Genomic DNA, 21,021 nt, shown 5'->3' with positions numbered 1-21,021 from the left:
CAGGGACTCCCGAACCTGTTCCCTCACCTTACACTTCACTGCATCACTTTCTCCTGGATAAATTAATGACCCCATGTGACAGAGTTGTCAAGGCCATGTAATCTTCACAGGCTCTGTCCACCACACGCAGCATACAAGCTAGGATTTTACTAACAGACTGATTGGATTCTTTGGGAAGGAGAGGAAAAGGGACCATTTGCCATGGTGCAGGGGTAATACTGATGCAATTGGAAGACTGAAGATGGCCACTGCACTGCCACTAGCTTGCTACAGGACTGCAAGGACTTTACATGACCTGCTCTTGTCTTAATAGTCCTTCGAGGTGGTTATCCTATCATCCTCAATTTGCAGACAAGAAGAAATAAAGCACAAAAGATGTGTAAGGTTAAATAGCTGGGAGGTGACCGAGTTTGACAAAGCACTGAAGACCACAGTTCTGAAACCAAATGCTGTCCTGCCCACTGACACTTGCTACAACTTGCCAAGATCAGCGCCTATAAAACTGTTGTAGTGTGACCCATTCATTCTCTCTTCTTCCAGACAGGAAATAGGGCATTTCCCCTCATAATTGCCTACATTTATGTTTATCTAGAAGTCTCCACATAACATCATTCCTATTGATTCTCTGACAAGATTATGAAGCATAATTGACTTCATTACTATCTCCTTTGTTTCTTTGTCTTTCTCTAAGTGAGAAAATGTCCCCAGACCCTCTCAGAGTTGGCAGACCCCTGGGTGTTCACCACATCCGTATGGAAGCAATCAGACTGCTTCTCAGACCAAGACAGGGCAGCTGACACAACCCTAGAATCCTGAGCTCCCAGGGATCACCTGGCTGAGTGAGGATAAAGAGGAGATGCCAGTTAGCTTTCTGTCTCTGGAACAAAATGCTCAAGATAAACAGCACATGGGCAGGTGATAAATTTGGCTTACAGCCTCACAGTTTTCAGTCCATGCTTACTTGGCTCTGTTTTGGGGGAGCCTGCAGTGAGGCAGGACACCATGGTAGAATGTGTGTTGGGACAAGAGTGGCCAGAAAACAAGAGAGGAATGAGTTCCAATAGACCCGTAAGGGCATGACCCATGACCTACTTCCTCTGGAAATTTTCACCCCTTCTCAATAGCACCACCAGGGACTAAGCCTTTACATGTAAACTTCTGGGAGACAGTTGAAGTCCAAACCACAAAAAGCCCTAACTAGCACAATATGATGTCTCTGAAGTTCTGGGCTCCTGACTGGCATGTTCTATCCTGCAGGGAATTGTAGATGTCCTTCCTCTGTGCCACTCTTGGTTCTGAGAAGAAACCGGTCTCACTCACCCTGCCATTGCCTGAGCTGATGTGCTTGTGCTGTGGTTTTACTGAGGTCAGAGCCAGGTATCTTTGAACTATGACCCACATGGCCAGGAGGGATAAACATGCAAACATAGTGGGCTGGCCAGGGAATCCACTTCTGAAAGCTATACCATGGTGTTCTTTCCATGGAAGAGCCTCTGAGGAAAGTGGGCAGAGACTGTGGCCAGTGCTGCTACACATCAGGTATATATCAACTCTTCAGTACTTCGTCACAATAACACCAACAGGAAGAAGGAATTCCATTTTGGGAGAAGTGCAATTGGGTATTAGCGGTAATGAAAGGAGGACCAGAAAACTGTCAATCTGCAGGAAGTGGGTACCCCGGGGAGGGGCTTATGCAGTTTTGAAGGTCTCCCAGAATTCCTTGCCTTACCTATTCCACAGCTATGGGAATAGTGTACCCTGAAAAGATAAACTGACTCACATGGGTGCTTTTTTGTTGTTTTGGATTGGAGGGGGAGGAAATCACTTTTGTTTTCTTTTCTTCCCAGTTGACTAAACATGACATCCAACCCGCAGGCTCAGCAAACAACTTCACTAGCAGTATGAGAGATTAGACAGGACAAGAGCCTGGGGTATTCTCTCCCCGAATGAGAAGAGCCCAGGCTGTCTGTGCCTCTGAAACAGTGTGACAATCATCAGGAAGGAGCAGCTGTCAAAGCTGTCTCCTGCTCCTGTGGGGCCACCAAGCCACGGAAGTCTTTATTTAATTGGTTTATTAATCTTACAGGATAGTGCCGGCTTCTGTCTCATTGTCCCTTACTGGCTAACTGGGTCTGGACTTTGTAAATATGTTTAATTAAGCTCCAAAAGCCACAGCCTTTTCCTTCTCCCACCAGGAGATGATGGCTGGAAAGGAATTAAACCAACAGCCTCCCTGCCCATCTGCTGTCACATGGGGTTGGATGTCAAGGAAGTGTTCACCGAGGGAAGAGACATACCACCTCATCTCAAGGAGTATGGCTGATCTTCCAGGTCATGGGGAAGAATACTGTTCTGGAGAGAGAGACTCATTGAGATGATTCCAGAAGATTAGGAAAGGGCACCCACAAATTTCTGTATACAAAGCTCTCCTTTTCCAGACTCATACCTGTTTGACAAGGAGTTAGATCTGCTTGTAGGAATGACTTTTATGGTGATCCCTGAGCCCAATGAGGTACTGTTCCCACCTTGGGAAGGCAGTGAAGGGAATATGAAACCAGGAAGAAAAAGTGAGATTTGCTGGAGATGGTGCTAGAAGAAATACACACAAACATGGGCTATACAGTTCCTGGAAGAAACACATATATATGAACATGGTTTATACAGCTGCCGTTTTACAGACAGGTATCTGCATGACTTGTCCTTCTAAAGTCATGGCAGTTGCAGACAGGGGTCACATAGTACAGGGTACATGGAGATTAGGAGAGGGGAGGATATAGTGACAGAAAGATGTGGAATGAGGAAAGCTGGGAGGGAAGGAAGAGGGGAGGTTGGGTGGGTATGTGGATGGACAGATGTAAAAAGGACTGGGACTAGGGACTCTGCTCACTATGACACAGCCACTATGACTCCAGAAAGCGAGTGATGCCATGATATTATTTCCACAAAAAAAAAAAAAGCCTCCAGGGAGAGTGGGCAGAGAGTATGGCCAGTGCTGGTTTGAATCAACTCTAAAGAGCTTATCTTCATAATAATGCCAACACAAAAGACAAAAGAACAAAAGGGAGCCCATCCGTGTGTTACAAAGAAAATATGCTCAGTAACTCATGCAGGCTTCATTTACATGTCTATTTGTTTTTATAAAGTGTGTCCACAGGCACCCAGAACAAACAACTACAAACGTTTCTACACATCTGGATACTCAACCTCATGTTGATTCTAGCTGGCTGTCTCATGGCAGCAGAACTAAAGCCTAAAAACAGACCAAGGACCAGGAATCTGCCTGTGGACAGGCATGCAGAAAAAGCCCTTTAACCCAGAGGGCCCTTTAACCATCTGCACATGGTTGGGGATGTCCCCGTTTCTGTCTGGGGAAATACAACCTCTGATCGAGCTAGACCAGGAGTAACGGGAAAAGGATGGCAATAAGTAAAGATGGGCTTGTAGGGACAGCAGGGATAGGAAGTAGTCAGTCGGGGCCAAGCTCTGAGCAGCAGGGAAGGATCACTATGAACATCAGGCCCCATGGTCTTCCTGAGACGGGGCTTCCCCAGAGCTACTTGGGACAACATTTGACCATCCTTACTCTAGCCCAAGATCTAGGAAGCTGTCCCTTCCTAGGTTCTCAGGAGTTCACCCTTCGCTAGTGATACCCACCCTGTCTTTACCACCATCAATGTTAGCAGAAGACATAATGGAAACTCCTTCTCTACAGAGAAAGAAGGCCAAGCTCAGGAAGGGAAGGGATAGATGCTGGCTAGCAATGAGCACACAGGTAGAGCTGAAGGGACACTCCTTACCTCTAGAGTGTTCCTTCCTGATGCAGAAGATTGGCAGCACTTAAAATAGGACCCATGACATGAATCACCCAATACACACTCACACGCACAAACATACACTCAACTCACTCATATACACACACTCATACATACACACACATACTCACATGCATATACATACACACCCAAACACATACACACACTCATTCACCACTCATGCACATACATACTCATACACACATATACATACACGTTCATACACGCACATGCTCATAATACACTCACAATGATACTACCTACCTCCCTTCCTCCCTCCCTCCCCTCTCCCCATTAGAATCCTTGCATTCAAAATGGTCCCTGACCAACAGTGTCAACAGTGAATCTTGTGAGAGGTCTGGGAGTCAAGTCTAAGTGACCTGTGAGCACAAGAACCTTCTAGAAACCTTACTGCGGCCCCAAGTAAAGGCAGAAGGTCAACAAGATGACATCTGATTTCCCTCTAAGCAATATCAGGTTAGTGGTTCCGAGAAGGCTTAGTCAAGGCCACTGCAGACACACACTGCTGCCTTGAGGCAGGGGCTGAGCTCCTGTCCCCTCCCTTCTGTGCCAGCTCATTGCTGAGGTCTCCTCCAGGACCCAGCTGACAGACCAAAACACACAGGCTCTACTCTGACAAATTGCCAGCACTTGGCTGAAGAGACATTGCTTATCAAAGCAGCCTCATTAATCTCCTAATGCCAACACAGTGAGGCTGGTAACAGTCCTCTCATCTCCCACACCTACATGCTGGCTCCTAGAAACCCAGCAGTGGGAAACAGTCTCCTTCCCGAAAGAGAGCCAGAGTGAGGGCCTGGCTGAGTCCTACATCTGGTTAGTCCAAGTGGTCCCAGACCTCATATTGAAGTCCTGGAGCCTGTATCTGGCTTCACTGAGATATCTTCAAGGGCCTGCGGAGCATCAGACAGAGAAATCAAGAAAGTGACCCTTGGAAATTGTTGCAGGATGTTGGATATGTGAAGGAGAGGTTTTCTAGAAAGCTCCAAGGAAAGCCTGAAGAATTGCAGAGACTGTTGCCAAGCTTTGAGTTTGTGATTCAAGCTACCTTCACCCTCTGGCTAGACAGTGCTTCTAAGGCTCTACTGCCCTTTTCCTCCAGGTGCTGTTACTGTGTGTCTGTCCCCCTGAGATGGAAAAACCTTACAGGATTTTCTCTACTCTCAAAACATCCTCATCTTCTACTGGCCCTGCCCACCCAGGAGCCAGACTCCCACACTCTCACCCAGATATGGAGGCAGAACAGAGACTTAGGTAGAAGGGAGACAAAGGAGAGGCCAGGAAGGAAAGGGCCGGGAGCTACGAGGACACATCTTCACAGAAAGAATATAATGAGCATCCAGAAAGCTGCTGCCAGGTGCAGTGAGGCACTCTGTACTCCCAGCCTTTGAGGAAGAGGCAAGAGGGTCACAAGTTCCAGGCCAGCCTTGGCCACAAAGTAAGACCCCTGTCTCAAAAACTAAAATCAAAACAGCACAACAATGGAACAGGGATGCCATCACTTGCTGTGGCTACAGGTCAGGCCCAAGGTGGGTGGGCTTCTCTAGCGGTAGGGCTGATGTAGACAGAAAAGCCAAAGCTTTATACAGGAAATATGGGATTTAGACGGTAAGCACACAGGTGTCCATCTTCTTTATTGCTTTTGTTCAAATGGACAGACCAGCTGGCCTCTGTCAATTCCAGCAAACCTGCCAAAGCTCTGGAGAGCCAGCCAGAGCCTGGCCAAGTGCTTATTAAAATATTTGCTGAGACAACACTGCCCCCTGCTGACCACAGGTCCTCATGCCTCTGGAACAGCTCTGCCCAGCAAAAGGCTTAATTTGTTTCCATCCAGCCCTGCACTTTGTGTCTCCCTGTGGCCCCTCTTTGTTCTTACAATCTGCTTAGATTTGCTATGACCCTACAGGCATAGTAAAGGGCACCTGTCAGGGATCCAGAAGAGCCCAGACTACTCGCCAGGCCAGCCAGTGTCTTTGCAACTTCCTTGTCCTATAGCTGTTACTGAGTCTTGGCTGGGGAAGCACACACCTGGGGGGGGGGGGAGCAAAGCTCCAGGCTGCCTTAGTGAAATAGGGATGCTCTTTCCTTGGGGTGAAAATGTGTGACAAAGTAAGGAGTGAGTCAGCATGCAATGAACCAATGGCTCAGACACACCAAACACACACACCAGCAACTAGAAACACCCCCTCACGCACACAAGTGTGTGTGTGTGTGTGTGTGTGTGTGTGTGTAAGAGAGAGAGAGTCTGTATGTGTGTATCTCTGTATATGTATGAGTTTATCTCTCTCTGTGTTAATGTATCTGTGTGTGTATGTGTGTGCATGTCTGTGTGTCTGTGTGTATCTGTATGTGTGTGTCTGTGTGTGTGTCTGTATGTGTGTGTGTCTGTGTCTGTATATGTATGTGTCTGTGTGTTTGTGTGTAACTCTGTGTGTGTGTGTGTGTATGTGTGTGTTACACACACTAAGGCCAGAGGAAGAAGTTGGTGTCCTGCCCTACCATTCTCTGCCTTATTCCTTTGAGACCGTCTCTTACTGAATTTAGTGCTTGTGCATGGGTGTTATATGGGTGGGGTTTTGTTGGTTTTCTTTGTTTGTTGACTGGGCTGGTGGCCAGTAGCCAGAACTATCCTCCTGTCTCTGCCATACCTCCCCCATAACATAGGGGCACACAGGTGGCCTTGCTCAGATTTTTCCCTGAGTGCTGGGATCTGAACTCAGGTCCTCACAGTTGCACCACACACTCATTCACTGAACCATTATTCCCAGCTACATAATTCATCTTTGTGGGTTTTTTTTTTGTTTGTTTGTTTGTTTTGTTTTGTTGGTTTTTTTTTCAGGGGAGGGGGAGAAGGGGAGGTTTGAGACATGATTTCTCTGTGTAGCCCTGACTGTCTTGGAACTTACTTTGTAGACCAAACTGGCCTCAGACTCACTGAGATCTGCCTGTCCCTGCCTCTCAAGTTCTGGGATTAAAGGTGGCATCACCACCACCCGACCATGATTCATCTATTAAAGAAGTAACTGGTCAAATCTCCAGGTGTTACATTGACTTCCAGTAAATGGTTGTTAAATATTCCGAGCAAACTGATACTTCAGTCTCTCTACCAATGGGAAAGAATATAGAAGAAAGGGAAGGAGTACAAATTACATGGTCTTAAATAGTACTGACTTATATGCAGGGCTCTGGTCACATGGAAGCCTAGATGAGAGTTGTCCCTTCCAATCTCTGATTTTCCTCCATTCTCAGAATCTTCTAAGGTAGTTGTAAAAAAAAAAATCTGAGTGTTGATCCTATCTCAGCAGTGTACCTCTGCTCCACACAGACACTGGAGAACCCAGGCTGATAGATGTCCTGCCTCCTTACAGTGGCAGCTTCTGGCTATCACTGTGACCAAGGAAAAGGAATTAAAGAATTCTACCTGGACATTTAATGTCTCAAACAGAAGTTGTGGCCTAAGTCACACCAATCCTCATTCCACTGACTACAATGATGAACACGGTACTGTCCACACTCCAGGTAGGAGTCCCAATGCCGCTAGAAGAAATGAAGTGAACAGTGGTGGGCACAGGCTGCTGTTCATCACACCACTCCACAGCATCTCTTCTCTCAAAAACACAAAGTGATAGCAATGGTGGTGATGGCAATGATGCTGATAAGATAGTGATGATGATGATGATGATGATGGTGATTCCAGTGATGGTGATGATGGTGATGATGGTGGTGATGGTGGTGATGGGGTGGTGACTGTGGTGATGATGATGATGGTGATGAGATAGTGAAATGATGGTAATCCAGTGATGGTGATGATGGTGCGATGGTGTTGACTGTGGTGACTGTGGTGATGGCGGTGATGATGATGGTTATAGGTGACAACCATTGCTTATTCTTTTCCAATAACTGTGTTCAGTGTTTTTTTTAACACTCAGAACAACCTTTTATGGTAAGTTCCATTTACATCCCCACTTTAAGTTTTGTTTTATTATCATTATTGTGTGTGTGGTAGGAAAGGTGCATGTGCAGTAGTTAGAGAACAACTATGGGATCAGCCCTCTCCTCCCTCCTCTGCATGAGTCTTGGGAATTGGATTCAGGTTGCCAAGCTTGCATTGCAGACACCTTTATCTATTGAAACATGTTGCTGAACCCTATACCACATTTTATAAATAAGGAGATGAAGTACAGCACAGATGTATAGCTCGCCTAGATCACAGAGCTAGTCAGCGAGTGCAGGGATTGACATCCAATCACTCTGGCACTGGAAAGAACCCATGTTTTTAGCCAGTTTGGCTTCATCCCTGTGAAGTTAATTCTAATTTTGCAAAGGAGGCAGGCCTGATTTCTAGGTAAGCTAATGATTCAAACCAAGCACTGTAACTACAAACAGGCCCACAGAGAAAGCGTCCACACATAGGTAACTGTGGAAAGGAAGTTAGTCAAGTCAAGCTGTTTAAAGTGAGATTCAGTTCCAAGAGAGGGTATCCAAGGGCCCTTATGGATGCCCTGACAGTGGCCAGAAGCCTCTCCAGGTAGTATCTGTCCCTCTCCCCACAAAAAAGTATAATATCCCTAGCAATATTTCTCAGACAATAAGGGGAGAGCACAAAACATCTATTGAATTTTCCCAGACAGTAACCTCCCTAGTCACACAGGTCACTTAGTAGTGACCCTGGGATCATTTCACTCTCTATCCCCTCCTTCCTCTCTTTTTCCCTTCCCTGAGGATTCTACCTGGGGAGACACTGTAAGGTGAGGGTTTCACCCCAGGATCCAACATCTCTTCCACTCTGCCCTAGAGAGAGCGGTGGGGTACTCCCCACACATCACCATAAGGATGGCATTAAGGCTACACATATACACAGAGCAAGTGAGACACACAGACAGAGACATGGGGGGAGCCCCTGGTGATAATAGCAGCCCTCTGTAACTACAATGAAAACGCAAACTAAAAGTCTGCTCCTCCATGCTATCTCGACACTACCACAAAACCTTGATAATGGAATTGGGAGACACAAATGAGGGGTGGCCCCTGGATTAGAGGTGTAATGGATAGACTTTTATAAGCGGAGCTCTGGCTGCACCCTAGATGACCAGCAGGGGGCTCTGATCCAGCACTGCAAATGGAAACCACCACTTAGCCCTGCCACCTCCTCCTGAGATCTCAGAGATTCTCATCTCATCACAAGGGGGCTGCTGACCCAAACACAGAATACCTCATGGTCCTTGTTAGTGCATTTCAGAGGGTGAGCCATCTGCTTCCCATTATCAAGCTTCTCCCCTGTAATTCTGTCTTCCCTTTTCCTGAAACCAGAATCTCCTCACAAACTAGTTTTCATTTGTCCAGTTGGATGCTTGCTTGCTTGTTTGTTTGTTTCAATTTGACACAAGCTAAGATTCCTCCCAAGTTGCTTTTGGTCATGTCAATAGAACCCTAAGACACATGGAAGCCTGTGCTTGCTATTGTGTTTAAACAGCCATCAATGATACATAGTAAGGCCCCAACCTGCCCCACCCCCACATTCCTCTCACATTTTCTCAAAGCCAACTCTATCTACCACTAAGGGATTCTACTGAGAAAAACATCTGGGAATTGTGATTGCAGGCTCTAGTCAGTAACTCTGTGTAGAAGGTCTAGACTGTGAAGAGGCTCCAGACAGCTTAGGGGCATGGCTGGCATTCCTAAAAGCAAAGTCCTATGGAGTTCTTATGAACATGTCTCTGGGTAATTAAAAGCACAAAGCAAATCTTCCCTTTCTCGAAAGTCTGCCTGTCAGACAGACCCAAAGTGGGAATTGTGCAAGACATACAGTAACAGCTGGCCTCCTGGTGAATTCTGACACACTGCATGCTGTGCACAGCTCATTGTGTGGATGAGGGAAGGCTCCAGATGGAGAACAAAAACAAGAGGATTGAGGATTCCACGATACCATCATACCCCTGGTGGGAGAGGGCAACAAGGGCCTTCCATGCTTTCCCTCCAGGGCTGCTGGCTGACCCTGTTTCCTTGCTGTACTCACCCAAGCTCAGTCTTAGCTTCTGGCAGGGTGAAGGGAGGTTAGACCTGCCATGATCGAGCACCACAGACTAAGATCCAGGAGCTGGCAGAGTTGCATCCCTCGGGAAATTTGAGAGAGAATTTGCTCTGTTTCCCCCCCTAATTTCTGGTGGGTTTGCTTGCAGTCTTTGGTGTCTTTGACTGTTATCTGCACAAGCAACCTCCTCCTGTGTGCCTGACCACATCCAAATACAAACACTGGTATTATCAAGCTAACAACCCAGAAGTACCATCATCAGGCAGAAGGATGGGAATTTCAGAGTCATTCTCTAATACTTAAAGAATAAACCCACCTCTATGAGTTCCCTCTGAAGAGACAGTGACGATACAGTGGTTGGGTGTTGTGGGACACTTGGTTGCACTGTGAAAACCGAGGCTGTGTTAATAAAATCGGCCTTGGATGGGGGGGGGGGGGTAAGAACCAGCAGCTAGTTGACAGGAACCAGCCATAGGGAGTATGGAGGAGCCAGGAAGACAGACAGAGATACACACAGGAAGCAGTAAGGAGAGACTTAGAGTTCGGAGGTATTTTTGGTTTGGGACAGCTGCAGAGACTGTTTTGCTGACCCCAAAAGGTCAGCTGCTTGCTTCTTGGTCTCTCGGTAGCCAGTTTTCACCTCAACATCTGACTCCTGAGTCTTTATTGTTAAGTAGAACAACTGGGTCTTAGTTTCAAACTACGTTTGGCAGAAGCCACAGAGCCAGTGCCAGAGGAAATAGAAATCCCACCAGGCCATAGCCCGAGCGGCAGGGTGCTGACTGCAGAGCCACAGGGCTGCAGATGGCAGTTAAAGAATAAGTAGATTTAGGTGCAGCCACTTAGTCAAGGGAAAACAACAGTTGGGGGCCAGCTAACTGACATGTGAGCCCACACACCTTCATTCCTCCAGCTGTGCTGAGTTCAAGAACTTCAGCGGGTGGTGCATATGGTTCTAGGCTTGGTCACCAACACAATCCTCCATCAAGGAGTCTAGGAACCTCTTTAATTAGGTACCCATGACTGAACATTAGGCCTATCCTGACCCCAGCTCTGCTCTTGGTCTCTGCAGCATCCCTACAACAAGATATCCTACCCAAGCCTCATTCCCAACACAGGTTCCTGGGTCATAGTCCTTGCATTAGAACTCTGCCCAGGGCTCAGCACTGAGGAGACAATGACACTGCCTCACCTTTGGCATGTGTAGAATGTTGCCTTGACAGTCCTCAGCCCGAATTCTCACACCAAACCACACCCCCAAGCTATAGGCCTGGCCTTTGCCTGAATCTTAATATCCCTTTGTTCAGAGCAATGATAACCAGTTTTTATATATTAGGCACTTAAAGATACATATAGTGTGTACTTTCAGGACTCAGATTTTAATAAAAGTTTTGAATATGAAGAAAGTACAAAACACTGCGCAAGGTTGCTGAGAAAGTATATTATTTTGCTGTGGAGGCTTTCAGAATAAGGCCTGAACTGTCCTCGATGCAGAGCCAGGAGTCCTCTGGACAAAGCCTTGGCACATGTCTGCTGTTCTCTTATGACCTAGTCCGAAACAAAACCGAAGTGTCACCATCTCCCTCTGTATCCTATTCATCCCTCTTGCAGACCTGCTGCCTGAACACAGGGATGAGTCAGTAGCTTGGTTGGTACTGTTACAGGCCCTGCCACCATGGATGATTTTCTGGTGTTGTTCAACACTGGCCTTGCCCATCCCGGGAGCTTGTAACCTGTCTCTCCGAAATCTCTTGTTCTGTTGTTTATTTCCTCCAAGGCTTTACAAAGCTGTACAGAACATTCTTTCTGTTTCCTCCCACCTGTTGGGGGTGGGGATGATGCTGAGAGCTGAGATCAAAACAATCTGTGAGAAGGGGTGGCAGTGTCCACTTTGCTCTGTCCCCATGCTGCTGTGGGCCAGCCTTGGTTGTAGAGTGACTGTGCAAGAACTCCTTGGATCTGGAGTGCCCACAGTGCCTGGTTTCCATGCACCAAGGGAAACAGGCATTGTTATCCATCTATAGACATGATGCAGCATGCCTTTCCCTCTCTCCCTCCACTGGGCTCTTTCAATCCATCTCTGAAGGTCATATTTGGACCAAGGAGCTGAGAACAGAGTTCAGAGGTCTGGTGTCTAAATCAAGCAATTGTTTCTTCCTCGGAAGTCGATTATTTCTTTGGCTTCCCACTTATCCTCAGTTCTGTTATGTAAATGTCTATCTCAGGAGCACTGGCCAGCAGGCACTTAGCTAGGATGGCTCTGTGGCCTCAGAAACTGTGATCTCCTGGGAGCCAGAAATGAGGAAGGAAAGGAAGGGTACGGTAGAGAAAATGGGGTTCACTTCCATGTAGGGAGTCTAGGCAGAAGACAATTAGAAAGAGAGTTTAGTTTTATACCTATGTTTTCCCCCCAGGGCCACCTGGTGGGGCGTGTCCCTAAAGGGCTGACTGGCTGGCTCCCAGACAATAGGAATAAGCACAATTCAAGAATCCTATCAACTTCCCAAACCACCATCAAGGAGATTCCGGTTCTAGTCCTCCAGCCCACTTCTTTGCCTCTGAACTGAACAGAGTATGACTCAGACTTCCTGAAGCATCAGAGGGGCTCAGAACTCAGGATTTCTCTATCTTGAAGAGGACAGTTGCCTGAGTCATTAGTCTGTTGCTGTGAAGAGACATGATGACCAAGGCAACTACTATAAGAGAAATCATTTAATTGGTAGCTTGCTTACAGTTTCAGAGGCTTAGTCTATTTTCATCATGGCAGTAATCATGATGGCATGCAGGCAGGCATGGATGCAATAGCTGAGAACTACATTCCTGGGTCATAAACACACACACACACACACACACACAGAGAGAGAGAGAGAGAGAGAGAGAGAGAGAGAGAGAGAGAGAGAGAGAGAGAGAGAGAGAGAAGGGGAGGGAGGGAGAGAGAGAGAAGGGGAGGGAGGGAGGGAGAGAGGGAAGGAAAAAGAAAGAGAGAGGGGAGCTTGGCATGGGCTTTTGAAATCTCTAAGTCCACCCTCAGTGTGGTGATATATTGTTTATGATGTTTATGATTTATTAAAGCTTGCTCAAGGATTCAAAAAAGCAAAGTCAGCCACAAGCCATGGAAGCCAAGCACACACCTTTCATCCCAGGAGCCAGAAGTTAGGAGGTGGTGGTTCACACCTTTAATCGTAGGACTCAGGATTAAGAAGCAGAGGGATCTCTCTGAGGTCAAGGCCACCCAGGGATACATGAGATTGAATCAGTCTAAAAGAATAACAGATCACAGGCCATTAATGCCAGCACTACAGGGGTATAGAAGATAGAAGCAGGGACTTCAGTGGTCAGTATGATGCATTCATTCTCCAGCCACACTGAAGGTAGGAGCATTCATTTTCTAGCCACATTGAGGAGAGGCAGCAGTTTGAGATTAGGTGAAGCGCTCATGGGTGGATCAGCCCTTTCAGCCTGAGCTTGAGGTCAGAGCTAGTGGCCAGCTACTTTGTTTTTCTAATTTTCAGCTTGAAGCTTGAACCCACTCCCTCTCAAGTAGTTCTACTCCCTGATGACTAAGCATTCAAATCTAGGAGCCAATGGGGGCCATTCCTATTCAAACCACCACAACAGCCATCCCAGGAAGGGAGACAGCCCACCGCCCTGCATCAAAGAGTCATAAAAACTTTCCTGTCCAAGAACACCAACCTTCAGACCTGCACACACCCTCTTCTTAGCCTGTCTGTAGTTCACCCACTCTCTTAGGCCACTTGACTGGCTGTGTGGATGGAGCCTGTAGTGTTTTGAATTGATTCCTGCCCACAAATGTCCTCTTCCCATGTGATTTTCATCACCTGGCATTCTGTACTTTTTGACTCATTGAATTTCTAGGACTCCCTTGTTGAAGAAAATGTCTCATACAGATTTTATGTCCAAGAAACATCAAGATACTCACTGAGGGGCTCAATAAATTCCTCAGCAGTTAAGAGTGCACATTACTCTTCCAGGAACGCAAATTTTTTTTTTTCCTAGCACTCATGTTGGGCAGCTCACAGCTGCCTATAACTCTAGCTCCTAGAGATCTGATGCCTCCTTCTGACCTCTGTGTATATCTGCACACATGCATATATACCCACATTCAGACACAAACACATACACATAGTTTTAAATGATATAAAGGTTCTTAAAAAGTTCAAAGTCAGCCCCTCTGTGATTTTTTGAAGTCTGGAGAAAGTACCCATGAAGGCTGGCTATTTCCAGAATATCTACTATGTATGGGTGCTGTAGAAGACACAGAAGACTACCATGAAATCCCTGTGGTACTGCCATGTTCTTTTTACTGATGGGATTGGGGGGGCCTAGGTGGGGGACCTTAATTCTAGAAGGCAGATATGCCCTGACAGTGACTAGCTTAGACTGCCCCTTCTGAGGGAGGCAAGACTGAAAGAAGGTACAGGAGTCAAAGCTGTGCCTGTCACATCGATACACCCTTAGAAGACACTGGCACACACTCACTGGCCTTCCAGACAAAGAAAGGGAGCTGCTGTCACATCCCAGCTCAGAAATATGGAGACCTTGAAGGAAGGCCAAAAACAGCCCTACCAAGAAAATGTTATGCCTCCCTAGTACCACTAGAGGACAGTGTAGCTCTCTAGGAGGAGGGATAAGCCAGGTTGAGCCCCAAGGCAAGCTTTCCTGGAATATGGGGCTCCATTGTTGACATCTTCATGCATAACCTTCTTTCTAATGTGATCCTGATAACACATTGCTAGGGCAGGTTGGAAATTGCTGCCCAGTTTTACACTCAAGGAAAGGACAGTCCATGTCCCAGGCAACCCAGCAGAGAACTTTGCCCAGGGGGGCAGACTCTTGGTCCCTACAGAACCAAACCCAGGTTGAATCCACAGCTGTCTACAAGGGGGATGCTAAATCTACAAAGTTGATGCTAAAACTCTACCCACTATCATCGCCTCGCCTCCATTTCCCCAAACATTCTGTTCCCTGTGTGTCTATTCCCAAGAGATTTAGAGAAAAACAAGAAAGAGATGGAAGCCTAGTGGTTGGTTCAGACTCTATAAGCAGCCTTAATAAAGTTTCCATGAAGGAAGTTAGTTCATTAGCACACACACTGCCAGCCCCGCACCCTACCCCTACTACCGCCACACACACACACACACACACACACACACACACACACACACATCCTGGTGTTTTAAGGTCCCTCACTGGAGCATTACTACTTTTTCCTCCAGTTCCCACCCTTCAGAGTTTCCTTATGAACACAGAAATCAGAGCCACTTAATGGTTTTCACAGAAGAAGAGAGCCCCTCGGACTTAACAAGGACCAGAAGCAGGTCCTCACAAAGTTTAGAAGCCCAGGGTGATGAACTTTATCACACACACACACACACACACACACACACACACACACACACACACACACACCAGGGTTGTTGGGAATTGCAGTCAGGCACAAAGGTTCCTCTAGATTCCTCTAGAGCAAGGCCTCATGGCAAACACCAGGATGAGATGGAGGGATGCTCTCCCCCTTACAGATGCTCCTCTGGTCTAGGACCATCAGCTCACAGAGTGTGGTGAGTGCTTCATGACTCATGACAGAGTGGGGATGCTGGAGGGAGAGAAGTGAGAAGAAGCCATGAGGAAGAGAAAGGAAAGTATAGCTGAAGCTGCATCAATAGCCCCGCTTGATGCTCAGTTCTCTGCAGACTGTGGAATAATCTGAGAGGTGTGGCAGAATGACAAGAAACTAGCTGTTTGTGTGTTCTTGGGGGCACTGCCATAGGCAGCCCTGGTAAGGCCATGCATCCCTCCTCCTTCCCGAGGTTCTAGAAAACTATCATTCTTGGTTTTAATTTGGTGCCCCGGATTCCAGGGTCATGTGGGAATTCTCTCATCTGTGAGGTGATGGTATCCAGGACACAGAAGCACAGTTCCTACCCTTCAGAGCTCTGTTGTGTAAAGAAACACTCTGATGTGCTAGACCAGTGGCATCTTTGCTGATAGAGAGACCGGAGCTTCATCAGGTGGCCTTTCCCATGCATATGTGGGCAGGGTACTTGGGGGAGGAGACATTAAAGGGTTGGGTCAAATTTAAAATATAAGCCTCTCTCAGGCCATAGGAACAGTGTGGACTGGGACATTGTGTGAAGAGCCCATCGCAAGTCCCGGCAGAGAAGTCTTATTGTTGAAGACAAATCAATACCAAAGTGGCTTGTCTATATTGATTTACGCCTGTGTGCCAGCCTGCCCTCCCTGTCCTCTCATTTCTGTTTTTCCCTGGAGCTGCCCTCCCTGACCAGACAATGCATTCTCCATCCTCCAGCCTCGGGTCAGGAAGGTCTGTCGGTCTCACTATCCTCTCTGTCACTCTGCTCTCCCCTCTACCCTTCCTGACTCTTCAGCAACATGGCTCCTTCCCACCCAGGACCTTTACATGTGCTGTGGCTTTATTTTTCTTATGCTGACTGTCACTTCCCCTTTCCTCCTTGGCAAGTCATCACGTCTGTCCATCACTGCTCTTCCTCCGTTTCCCCTTCCTTGGAGAAAATGTAAGAGGCCTCTCATTTGTTTGCTTGAGAGATAAGCTTAAAGAGATACTCTGGCCAGGTGTTGGTGGTGCAGCTTTTAGTCCCAGCACTGGGGAGGCAGAGGCAGGCAGATCTCTGTGAGTACAAGACCTACAGAGGGAGTTCCAGGACAGGCTTCAAAGGCACAGAGAAACCCTGTCTCAAAAAAAAAAAAAAAAAAAAAAAAAAAAAAAACAAAAACAAAAAACAAAACAGAGGAGAGAGAGAGAGAGAGGACTCTGGAGAGGAAAGACAGTTCCACAGGGCAGCTTCTAGTCCTTGCCAGTGTCACCTGAGAGCCAAAAGCTCAGACCCGCCACTGCTTTGGATAAAGGAGTGTTCTTGGTGTTCACAGCCCTTCCTTCGGGTCCTGCCTTTTCCTCTTTTCTCCTACTGCCCCCTTAGTCCAAACTGTAAAACTCACAAATTTGGCTGATCTGCTAGGGCAGTTGAAATTCTGTGAGGATGGGACCAAGTCCAGTTTCATATCCCCAGTGCCAGTTCATAGTCAGCAAGTAATAAATATTTTATGGGATGAGTTTGTGTGCGTGTGTGTATCCTGGGCAAGACTTCAGAGGGGCAGCTTCAGCTCCCATGTAGACAAACTCTGTGACTAATGTCAAAGACCACAGGTACTGCTCAGCTGTCCCCAGCTCCAAAGGCTCCCAAGAGTTTGTCAGGTGCTCCATTTAGAGAATTAGGTGTTGAATGGGACACTAGGTCTGCAACAATAAAAATCTATCATCCTCCACAGCAGTAACAAATGCACATTTCACCTTTGAATGTATCCTATTTACTTGTCCTATTTACTTATCCTATTAACCCAGAGGCTGTGGTTAACTGAATGAGAACGCACCCCACAGGTTCAGATACAGGTTCAGATATTTGAACACTTGGTTCCAGGATGTTGTCTCTGTTGGGGGAGGTTTAGGAGGTATATGTGGCCTTGCTGGAGGAAGTCTAACATAGGAGCTGGGCTCTGAGAGCTTACAGCTCCCCCTGACACACACACATACACACACACACACACACACACACACACACACACACACACACTTCTGGTTTATTCTTTCTGCTTTGTACTTGTGGCTGAGTTGAGAGGTTCTTAGCTTCCTGATCCAGTCGCCATGCCTGTGACTGGATTCCCACCATGCTTCCCGCCATGATGGACACATCCCTCTGTAACTGTACCCAATAAATTCCTTCTTCCATACATCACTGTCGGTCATGGTATTTTATCACAGCCACAGAAAAGCAACTGATACAAAAGTCTTTCTATGGGTCCCAGAAACAGTCCCAGAGCCAGGTATAATGAGATATCTGGGGAAAGAACAGAAAATCCAGGCCAAATCTCTGCCCTCATCAAGCGCAGAGTTCAAAATGAGCAATAGAAATGGGAATGGAGACGTCTAGACAGGGGAAAGTGTGGATAAAGGGGTGTGGAAGACAAAGCGTTAGGGAATAGCTTATAGCTGGAAGGAATGTGCTCAGGGAAGGAGACTGCTGCCTTCTACACGAGGTAGTGTTTCACATGTGTGATGGCAAATCTCAACTTCAACTTGATGAAGTCTAGAATCACCTTTGTATGGGCCCACATGTGCATACATGTGGGGGATTATCTTTACTATGTGAGAAGACCTGCCTACTGTGGGTGACACCATTCCCTGGACTAAGACCCCATATAAAAGGGAGAAAGTGGGCTGGGTTGATCACCAACATTCATCATGTATATCATAATCATATTTGAATGTGACCTTTCTGCTGGCTGTGATTTCATTGCCTTGGTGGTTTATATTCTCAAACTATAAGCCAGGGTAAACTTTCTCTCTTAAATTGCTTTTATTGGGTATTTTATCAGGAAAAGTAATGTGGCTCCTCCATATGTTAGCAGAGACTGGGGTACAGGGGGAGTTAGTCCATGTGAATAAATCAAGACAAGCAAAGCCTGAAGGTGAAGGTAAGTGTAATTCCAGAAACCAGTGTCTGTGCTGTGTCTGGAGAGCATTAGATGGTTGAGATAAGAACATCCCACAGGAGCTGATTTGTGCTGAATCTCAGAATGTCTTCTGCCCAGTGTGCCCAGATTTCATTCTATAGGCAAATTTTGAGGTAGAAGTATTATCTCCTTCCTTCATTTCTCCCTCTCCCCTCTCTCCCTTTCTCTCTCTTTCTTTTTTTGGTTTTTTGGTTTTCTAAAACAAGGTTTCTCTGTGTAACAGTCCTGGCTGTCTTGGAACTCACTCTGTAGACCAGGCTGGCCTCAGACTCACAGAGAGCTAGCTGCCTATCTCTGCCTCCTGAGTGCTGGGATTAAAGACATGCACCATCACCACCCAACTGTGGACTGTGGATTTTTTTTCTTTTGACAAGCAGTGTATTTTATTAAGAGAATTCTAAGAAGAATGGAAGCTGGATTAGGAAAGTGGTTTAATCTGCTAAGGCTGTTATAACAAAATACTATAAACTGGATGGCTTATAGACAACAGAAATGTATTACTTTATTCTAGAGGCTAGGAGTCCAAAATTAAGATAAGACAGCAGCAGACTTAGCACCTGATAGGAAATTACTTTTGATTCACAGACGTGTCCTCACTTGTGAAAGGGGCAGGGAAGCTCTCTGAGCTGCTTTGAGGACACTAATCCACTCATGAGGGTTCGCTCCCTGTGACCTAGTCACCATTCAAAGGCCCTGAACATCCTCATACTCGGTATTAGGCTTCAAGGCAGGAACTTGGGTGGAGGCATAAGTGTTCAGACTGGAGCCCAGAGACAATGATCTCAGCTGGCATTACTGAGAGCTGACCAGGTACCGGTGAGGGCTTCTGTCTCCCTTCCCCCTCCATGGAAGAAAGTAAGGCCAGTGATTGTCACACAGGACAAATAGGAAAGATAAGGCAAAAGAGATTCACTTGGCCAAAGCCACATATTCAGTCTTTGGAAGACTTAGGAAGCCAGCCCACATATCTCCTGCCTCCTGCAACTTCTAAACCAGCATGTATGGGGTGGAGCTTTCCTGCCCTTATCCCCAAAATGTTCAGGACAGAGAAGAAAGCAGGACGTAGAACAGGAGAGTCTGGTATAATATTGCATGGATGGATACTGCTTAGCTTTTATCAACTTGACACAAACTAGAGTTGCTTGGGGAGAGGGAGTTTCAGTTAAAGAGCTGCTTATAGCAGATTGCCCTGCGGGCGTGTCTGAAGGGCATTTTCTCAATTAATGATAAATATTGGAGGCTCAGACCATTGAGGGTAGAGCTACCTCTGGTTTGTCACCCACATGGGCCCGGGTTATATAAGAGAGCAAGCTGAGCAAGCTGAGCAAGCTGAGCAAGTCAAGCGGAGCAAACCAGTAAGCAGCACTCATTCCTTCAGGTCTCTGCTTCAGTTCCTGTTCAAGCTCCTGCCTTTACTTTACTTTCCTCAGCGATGGACTGTAATCAAGACTGTGTGATCCAACAAACCACCCCCCCTCCACCCCATGTAGCTTTTGGTCATGGCATCTATCACAGAGACAGAAAACAGACTAGACATCAGAAGGCATGACAAGGAGACACACACACATTCTATTTGTTTAGATCCTCCAGAGCAAACACCACAGGCATACACAAGAACTAACAAAAGTGGCCACCCCAAGAAAGGAAGGTCAGGCCCAAGGTCAGAAGGATGATGCCTTTTAATATGGCTCCTATTGTGTACATGGAAAAGTTATTTTTTTCCAAGGCCACAATGTGACACAGAATGAAAGGGCTGATTTAAAAGCTAATTCTTAAGAAGGCACAGAAGTGTCTAGGGGCTCACAGACAAGAAGAGTTTCCAAGGAGCATTGGAAGACAGTAAGTAGCCATTAACCTCCCTGGGAAAACTCCAGGAAAATAGTGAGGTTGGAGGTAGCTAGAACATGGCCACATCCAGGTAAGGGTTCCTTGTGATGGTGCTTACAAGACCCAGGAGTGGGTAGCATTGAGGCATCAGAGAAGGAGAAAGCAAGATGCAAAAGTCAGAAGCCTAAGGTACCTGTATAGGGAAAAAGAACACTGGTCCAAGGGGCAGGGCATAGAGGGGCAGGCAGAGGACCCAAGGGAATGAATGGAACATCTCCAGGTCTCAAAGGTTAAGACTGGGGGCAGAACAGGGTTGAAGGTCTGCAGGAGGAGTGGCATCAGATATCAGGATAGAATCAGCTAAACCCAGGGCTTCTCTCCCTACTCCAAAGGAGACAAAATGACAGGCTAACTGAGGATCACTGCTTGTCAGCCAATATAGATGTCATGGCAGGGCTGGGGGAAGGAGCTTTTTAGACCACCTAATCCAGTGACTGCTGAATAAAGTGGAAAGGTGTCAGGCAGTCCCAGGGAGGGCTTCTCTGTTTTGTCTGTTTACACTTCAAGGGAACCCCACAACTTGATCTTGAATTTCTACTTTCTGTTTTTACATACAACGATGCAGACAAAACTTAACACAATTGTGTTAACACAATTGTCACCACAATTGCACAGTGTGTAAACAACCACTTGGGCATCAAAGGGTTATTTTTTTTTTTAAGATAAAGCTCCCTGGGAGGGAGGGAGAGCAGTGCCTAGGAAAGC

The sequence above is a fragment of the Phodopus roborovskii genome, unplaced genomic scaffold (assembly GCF_943737965.1).
Source record: "Phodopus roborovskii unplaced genomic scaffold, PHOROB, whole genome shotgun sequence".
NCBI lineage: Eukaryota > Metazoa > Chordata > Mammalia > Rodentia > Cricetidae > Phodopus > Phodopus roborovskii.
The sequence above is the reverse complement of the archived record's forward strand: the minus strand, read 5'-3'. Positions refer to the sequence as shown.